Here is a 7,043-nt window from a genome sequence, read left to right on the forward strand (position 1 = left end):
ACAAATTACTCAACGGGACAAAACAGCATTGCCCAGCAGCCCCACATCTGCAGATCAGTGGGTGTTTGCGCAACGGGCACCCGCAGTTGGAGGTGGACAGGAAACATCAACGATCAGCCGGCGAGGATAAACGCTCGCAGGGAAAGGGGCCCCGCCCGCACCCAGGGGCCCCCAGGCAGAGGCCCGCAGCCAGCCGGCCCTGAGGGGGTCTCGCTGCCCCTGGCCCCTGGCCGCCCTCTGCACCCCCATCCCCACCCGCCTGCAGCGAGCTGGCGCCCCCAAGCCCAGCCCCTGGGTCTGCACCCGGAATAAGGGTGGGGTGAGCGGCTCGTCATCTGAGGAAGCCCCCGCTCCCCCCTGCCGCAGGTAGGGGCGGGACAGCAGGGCGAGGGTGGCCCGCACGGCAGCTGGACGGTGCCTGCACCCTGCAGCCCGAGTGCCCGTCCCCCCACTGGCCTGCGGGGCCCCCTGCGGCCTTCCAGGAGTGCCCACGGTCTTGGGGGATCGGGAAAGTGGACGCAGAAACAGAGGAGCAACTTGGGGCTCTGATTTTCACTCCTGGGGGCTGTTTCAAAGCTTTAAACATATTCTAGTGATTGTGCTGTTACAGCTGTCCCGTTTCCCCCCTTCACTCCCCTCTGCCCTTCTGCCCGCATCCCCCCGCCCCCCCAGTTCGTGTCCGTGGGTCGTGCACACGAGTTCTTTGGCGTCTCCAGTTCCCACACTGTCCTTGCCCCCCCACCCCGTCTGTTCTGCTCCCACCCTCTGTGCTGCGTATTCCCTGCACCTTCTCCCCTGTTCTGCCCTCCCCTCCTCCCCGCCGAGAACCCCCATGTGATCTCCACTTCTGTGGTTCCGTGCCTGTTCTGGTTGTTTGCTGAGTTTTTTGTTTTTGTTTTTTAGGTTAAGTTGTTGATAGTTGTGAGCTTGTTGTCATTTTACTGTTCGTAGTTTTGATCTTCTTTTCCTTAGAACTTTCCTTAGGGTGGCGCTTGCTCTGCCCTCAGCCGGCTTTCAGTCCCTTCCCCCGCTTCCCTCGAGCAAGGGTGGCCCTTCTGGTGCTCGTTCCCGGGTGGGAGGGCTTGGGCACCCTCCAGGGCCCTGATGGTCTCTCCAACGGACTCTCCTGCGAAGCTGGGAGTTTCTCCGGCCACCACCTCAACCACCGCAGGTGTTTGCAGTCAGAGGTTTGATTTCCCCGTGCCGGGGCCCTGGGTGTGTCTCACTGCCCAGTTGTCCCTCCTGGCTTATCTGCGTGCAAGTGTGGGACCGCCCGGTCTGCCAGCTGCCGCCACGCCCAGCACCCTCTCCGCCCGGCTGCCCGGCTCCGCCCCTCCTGCCGGCCTGGGTGAGTGTTTCTTCTTTATCTCCTTCATTGTTGGATTTGCATACAGTTCGGTTTCCTGGCAGTTCTGGCGGTCGTTTTACATTTGTTGTTGCCCTTCTCTGGATTGCGGGAGGAGGCAAGGTGCATCCACCTACGCCTCCCTCTTGGCCGGAAGTCCTTCCTGAAGGTACTTTGGAGTTGCAGAGAGACCAGGGTCATGAGCCCAGGCCGCCCCTGGCCACACCCGGCTGGCTGCGGGCAGGGCCCTGGGTGGGCTGCCCGGGTTGGGCGCCGTGAGACCCCGGGAGGCCCTGCGGCAGGTTCTGCAGGACGGCCCGGTCTCGGCCGTGGGCCCGGAGCCGCAGCAGCAGGAGGGTGGCGGCGAGGACAGCAGCCGACACCGGAAAGCGCCTGCCAGGCCCAGGACACGGCGGTGCCGGCAGGGACTCCCTCGCTCCCCGGGCCTCGGCGAAAGCCTGCGAGGCTGCCCGAGGGACGGCCGCACGCTGGACCCTGCCTGCGGCCGGGAGGTGGCCGGGCAGCCGGGGCCGAGCTGGGGCCTGAGGCACAGAGTCCCCTGACAGCGGACCCCCCGCCCTGCCTTGGGGCTCCCGGGGCTTCTGGCAGGTGGGGCGTGAGCGCGGCGCTGGGCGCTGGGCGCTGGGCGCAGGCAGAGACCGTGGTCAGGGACGCGGTGGCGTGGCAGCGTCCACAAGCCGGGAGCCCGGTGGCAGCAGTGCAGGGCGGGGGGGGGGGGGAGGCCCAGGCCCCCGAGGCCCTGCTGCTCCTGTGTCCCCACGTGCGCACTACCCCCCAACCCCCCGAGCACCAGCCGGCACCTGCACGCCAGCCGGGCCGATGGCCCGGGACAGCGGTGGGCAGCACCGGGGTGGCCCCCGAGACAGGCCAGGCGGCCCTCTGCAGGGCTGCCCCCAGGCTCCCGGGCGGGAGGCTGAGAGGGGTGTCTCTCGGCCGCACAGGGGCCCGGGCTGGGAGGCGGGAGCAGGTGGGCTGGCTGGGTGTCGGCTGGAAGTGGCGGCCCCTGCGGTCGCTGACACCCACCCCGTGACTCCAGCTCCTCGTCTGTCACGTGCCCGGGATGCTGTGGGGGGGGCCCCGCTGGCTGCCGCGGCTCCTGGCCCCAGAGCCCGCCGGCCTCCCCAGGGGCTCACCGAGTCCGGGGTGTTGCAGGTCACCCTGCCTGGGCCCGGGACGCTCAGCAGGCCCACCCGGCTCCCGCTCCCGCCTGCCTCCCCGCCTCCAGCCCCCGAGCGCCCCATCACCAGGGCCAGCAGGCGTCTCCCTCTGACTGTGGCGCACCCGGGCCCCGGGGTGGCCCTGTCCTGACTGGGACACCTGATTCCACCCCAGGGCTCTGCTAACAGTGTCACTGGGCGGGTCACACTCTCGCCCACAGGGGCACTTCTCCACCTGGTCCCCTCCACCCCCCCGGCCCTGCCTGCCTGCCGCCGGCCTCTCTGCTCTCTGACCCACGCTCCCCAAATTAAGACCGATCAGCACGGGGAGCCCTGCATGCAGCTGCCCCGGGGGACCCTCGCTTTTCCAGGCAAGGGAGCCGTTTAATTGCCGTTTTGTGGGGATGTGGAGTGGAACCGTCTCTGGGAGCCAGCTCCGCTCGGGCGCCGTGGAGAGAGCCCCGGCTGCCGGGCAGGCCGTCACTCGGAGGCTGTCAGGACGCCGTCGGGACCGGCCTGATCGCTTAATTGCCGGCGTGGGGTTTGGCTGGAGCAAGTGGCAGCCGGGTGACACGTCTCCAAGCTTGGAAGGTTCGTCAGAAGGCACGGGAGCCGCCTGGTGGGGCGGCTGGCAGGGCTGGGGCGTCGTCCGTGTGCCCAGAGGTCGCAGGTTTGAGCCCAGTCGGGACTCGGGCGGAGACAACCGACCAGCGTGTCTCTCTCACCTCGATGCCTCTCCCTCTGATCGGTGAGCACACCCTTGGACGCAGGTTTGGGGACAATGAGGCCCCCGGGCAGACGGCCTCTTTGAGGGTGCACTCCCTCCCCCGCAGAGGACGGCGGGGCTGCGGGGCCGGCCACGGGCTCGTGGGGCCCGTGACGGGGGGGGGGGGCCCACCCAGAGACCAAGGGCCCTGAGCTGACCCTCTGCACCTGCGCCCCCTGAAAAGCAGCCTGAGGGCCAAGCGCCCAGGGCGGCTCTGGTCACGGCGGCGGCGGCTCTGGGTGGGCTGGGCTGGGCGTCCCCAGTACCCGCCTGCAGGGAGAGGCTGCTGCACTGTGGCCCCCCACCCTCAGCACGGCTGGCCTGTGGCCCCGCCTTCACTCAGGCGAAACTCTGTGGTGGGACGCGCACAGGGGGGCCGCGCCAGCCCCTGAGCACCTCACCCCGACGCCCCTGCAGCCACAGTCTCGGGTGCAGGGACCCTGGATGCTGCAGGTCCCCCCAGGGCAGGGCAGGGCCCCTGAGGTCCTGACACAGGGTCCAGGGCTTCACCTGAAGGGGCAGTGCCGGCGGGCTCTGTGGCCTGGGGTGGGGGGCAGAAAGCACCTACACGTGCCCCAGGGGCTGGGCCTGCCGTGGGCCGGCAGGTGACCAGGACCTGCCGGGCTGATGGAACCACCAGCAGGAGCGACACTTTGACCGTGAGCTGCTGGCCTCAGGGCGGTGAGCCAATGCTGTTCTGACGTCCAGTGCCCAGTCCTGGGGACGCGGGCCACAGCCCCGCCGGCAGCGCCCTGGGCCTGCGGCGGGTGGGGGGGCTTCGAGCAGCCCGTGCTGGGACCTGCCCTGCCAGCCCCGCTCTCTGAACACACGGGCTGCAGGGTGCCTGGGGCAGCAGAGGCACTGAGACGGGCGGGGACTGGCTCCCCACCCCCCTGCAGGTCCCATGGGGGACTTGGGTCTGGAGCCCGGCCCCCCGGTGCGCGTTGGGACCCCTGTCCTTCCTTCCAGCTCCATCGTGAGGGCGCCTCCCACTTTGCAGATGGAGGGACTGAGTCTCAGGATCACCTGGTGGCTGACACAGAGTCAGCTGGTGGCTGAGGGAGAGGCAGCCAGGCCCCTGCCCGGGTGGACGCCTCGGACGGTGGGCCCAGGCGAGCCTCTGCAGCAGGGCAGCCTGGGAGAGGGCCCAGGGATGGAGCGGCCAGGAGGGCTTCCTGGAAGAGGGTGCTATGGCTGGGCTGCAGGCTGGGGGGCGCTTTGAGAGCACAGGCCGCAACGATCTGGGAGTGGGGGCCTGACGGCACCCCACCCGGTCTGCAGGCGTGCGGCCGGCCCGCAGCACCCACCCCCACCCCGCTCAGCACCCGGCTCCACGGGATGAATGCCTGCGGCCGCTCGCTTGCTCACTCGTGTTTTTAATTACAGGACACAAAGCACATTATCAACAACCTGTTTCACATGAAAAAGGAGGCTGTTAGCTGGCCGGCCCTCAAGCGTGGGGGAGGGGGGCACCTCTCCCCGCTGACAGGCAGCCTTTCTGCCCCGACAAAGCGGAGCGGCCGCCCCCCCCACCCAGGCCTTTTCATCCCTGCCCCCTCGGGAGGCCTCTCCGGCTCCTTCCGTGAGAAGCGCCGACTTTACAAAATGCAAAGAGGCCTCGCTCCCTCGTTAGCAGGACCGTGGGGTGTGTGTGGGGGGGCCCACTCCTGTCTGCCCCTCCCCCACCTCCTCCGGCCCCCAAGCCCTTCCGTGTGGAAATCCAGGAGGGGGACCTGCCTCGGCTGGCCCCCACGAGGCCACATGGTGTCCCCCAGGCTGGGGGTGCCCAGGCCCAAGGCCCCTGCGCTGCACTGTGCCTCTTCCCCCGATCCGGCCCGTGGGGGACCGGCCACGGGTGGCTCTGGGCAGCACCTCGGGGCACAGCCCTGCCGGTTTTCTGTGCAACCCCAGCACCAACCAGAGGGACGGGACCCTGCGTGTGGCCAGTGGGACCTCCCCACCCCGTCCCCGTGAGGGGGTCGGGCTGGGCTGGGGAATGCCGGCCCCCACCCCGTCCGTCATGCCTCGCACTGGAAGGGGGGCCCCCCAGACGGGCGCCCGCGTTCTGGCCCCAGTGCCGAGACGGCTGCCAACGCCGCTGTCCCCGCAGGAGTCCTCGGGGGTCGGGATCCACCCGCCACCCCCCCCCCGCCTCTGGACCCTAAGAATCGCCCACTCACGCCAGCCCTGCCGGTGGGTTTCCCCCTCAGGGCCTGGCCCGCTCTCCGAGGGGCCCGGACGGCTGGTCGGCACCAGCAGGCCAGGCCCTGCTCTCGGCCTGAGTCTCACCTGCTGCAAGGTGACTCGCCTGCCTGACCTCCGGGCCCCTCAGCCCTCTGGCCCGCCCAGGCCTCCTCGCTCTGCCCTGCGCCCGTCCTCCCTGACCCCTGCCCCAGGGGTCGGCCCCTTCCTGGCTTGCCCAGAACCCTCCATTCTCGGGGTCACCCCAGCCACCTCCCCAGGAGGAAGGTACACTACAGGAGCACAGGGTCCTCCCCCGACCTTGACCCTGGCTTCCCTCCTCGGTGCCTCTCCCTGACCCACGAGGGTCTCACGTGGTCGGGCCCAGCACCCCCGTGCGGCCCTGGGGGTGGGGCACGTGGCTCAGAGTGCACCCTGTTCACCAGTCTCCGTGTGACCGGAGGGCTGGACTTGAGGGTCAAGGTCATTCATTCCTGGGGGTGGGGAACGGGGCAGATGGCAGACCTTGGACGGGCCGACAAGCTCCAACGGAGGGGGAGGGGGCAGCAGGGGCGGGAGCCAGACTGCCCCCTCCCCCACGGCCTGGGGAGGAGCTGGGGTGCGGGCGGGGCGGTCAGGCTCCTCCTCGTGGGGGGGCAGGTAAAGAGGGCCTGTGCACTGGGGCGGTGACGAGCCAGGTGCCCCGGGCCCCCGGTCCGTGGGCTGCGTCCCTGGCGGCCGAGGGCCTCCAGCATGTTTTGCTGCGTCCACACGGGGAGGACCGCCGTCACCGCTCGGCCTACCTGCCGGTCGGAGCGGAGAGAGTGTGTTGACTCGCTCACGCCTGCAGCAGGAGGGGGCCGCGCACACCCGTGGGAGCGCACGCCGGCGGCTGGGGCAGTGCGCAGGGAGGAGCTCCTGGTTTCCGGAGGGTTCGCCCTGCAACGGAGGGCCGGGCCCCTGGCGGGGGGGGGGGAGCCCGGAAAGCCGGCGGCCCGCGGGCCAGCTGCCGCCCTCCCTGCCGCCCGCACAGTAGAGGGCACGTGCTCATGAAATATTGATCAGTTTGCCTGAGCCCCGGGTTGTCGGGAGGAGGGGATGCGGACACTTCTGCATGTAAATTAGGGTTGTTCAGCACGTCCTTAACCCGCTCCTGCCCGGCCCCGCGGACACCTCGCCGGGCCCTCCAGGAAGCGGGCAGGGGACACGTGTGGGCCCCGGGGAGCCCGGGGCACCTCAGCTCGGGTGAGCCCACGCTGGGCCGAGGCCGCCTCTCCCCCGCTGGGCCGCCCGGCCCACGTGCTGTTCTGCTGGGTGCAGGGACGGAGCCGTGTCAGCCCGGGCGGTGCCAGGCGTGGTCTCGGCAGCAGACACGGGCTCCCGGGCTGCCGGCCAGGCCGCGGCACCTCGTCGCCGTCGGCAGCAGAGCTGGCTCAGAGGCTGCCGAGAGCTTCCAGCCCGACTTTTAAAGGCCACGGTCCCAGCTCGCTCGTCACGCTGGGATCAGGGGACGCTGGGGTCTTCGGGCCTGGCTCCAGCCGCCCAGGCTCTGGGCACCACAGAAGTGGGGGCA

The sequence above is a fragment of the Phyllostomus hastatus genome, unplaced genomic scaffold (assembly GCF_019186645.2).
Source record: "Phyllostomus hastatus isolate PE091 unplaced genomic scaffold, TTU_PhHast_1.1 phas_scaffold_501, whole genome shotgun sequence".
NCBI lineage: Eukaryota > Metazoa > Chordata > Mammalia > Chiroptera > Phyllostomidae > Phyllostomus > Phyllostomus hastatus.